Source organism: Orycteropus afer, unplaced genomic scaffold (assembly GCF_000298275.1).
Source record: "Orycteropus afer afer isolate SDZICR_OR568_19922 unplaced genomic scaffold, OryAfe1.0 scaffold00125, whole genome shotgun sequence".
Taxonomy (NCBI): Eukaryota; Metazoa; Chordata; class Mammalia; order Tubulidentata; family Orycteropodidae; genus Orycteropus; species Orycteropus afer.
Window position 1 is genome coordinate 1,036,963 of NW_006921712.1, and position 1,331 is coordinate 1,038,293.

A 1,331-nucleotide genomic window follows, 5' to 3' on the forward strand; every position below is an offset into this window, starting at 1 on the left:
ATCGCATGCAAGTAAGATCTTACTGAAGATAATTCAGAAACGTTTGCAGCAGTATATTGACAGAGAACTTCCAGAGGTGCAAGCTGGATTCAGAAGAGGCTGTGGAACAAGGGATATCATAGCTGCTGTCAGATGGATCTTGGCTCAAGGCAAAAAATACCAGAAAGATGTTTATTTGTGTATTATTGACTATGCAAAGGCATTTGATTGTGTGGATCACGACAAATTATGGATAACATTGAGAAGAAGGGGAATTCCCAAACACTTGATTATAATCATGAAGAAACTGTACCTTGACCAGGAGGCTGTCGTTCGAACGGAACAAGGGGATGCTTCATGGTTTAAAATCAAGAAAGGAGTGTGTCAGGGTTGTATCCTTGCACCATAGTTAATTCAATCTGTATGCGGAGCAAATAATCTAAGAAGATGGACTATATGAAGAAAAACATGGCATCAGGGTTGAAGGAAGAATCATTAACAACCTGGGATACACTGATGATACAACTTTGCTTGCTGAAAGTGAGGATGACTTGAGGCACTTATTGATGAAGATTGAAGAATACAGCCTGCAGTATGGATTATGTCTCAATGTAAAGAAAACAAAAATCCTCACAGCTGGACCAATAAAAAGCATCATGATAAATGGAGAAAAGTTTAAGGTTGTCAAAGAATTCACATTGCTTGGTTCTACAATTGATGCCAATGGAAGCAGCAGTCAGGACATTAGATGACATGTGGCACTGGGCCAGTCAGCTGCAAAGGAACTCTTTCAAGTGCTGAGGAGTAAGGATGTCTCCTTGAGGACTAAGATGCTTCTGACACAAACCATAATATTTTCAATCACTTCGTATGCATGTGAGAGCTGGACAATGAATAAGGAAGACGGAAGAAGAGTTTATGCTTTTGAGTTGTGGTGCTGACGAAGAATGCTGAAGGTACCATGGACTCCTAAAAGAACTAACAGATCTGTCCTGGAGCAAATGCAGCCAAAATGCTCCTTAGAAGTGAGAATGGCCAGACTTCATCTTACCTACTTTGGTCATGTTGTCAGAAGGGACCATTCCCTGGAAAAGGATGTCATGCTTGGTAATGTGGAAGGTCAAGGAAAGAGGGGAAGGCCTTCAATGAGATGGACTGACGCGGTGGCTGAGACAATGGGCTCAAGTATAGCAGGGATCATGGAGCTGGTGTGGGATCCGGCAGTGTTTTGTTCTGCTGTGCATGGGGTTGCTATGAGTCAGAAACGACTCAAAGGCACCTAACAACAAAAACAACATTGTGATTACACTAGCTTAAGGTGATTTAGTGCCTAAGACATTTGACTGCTAACC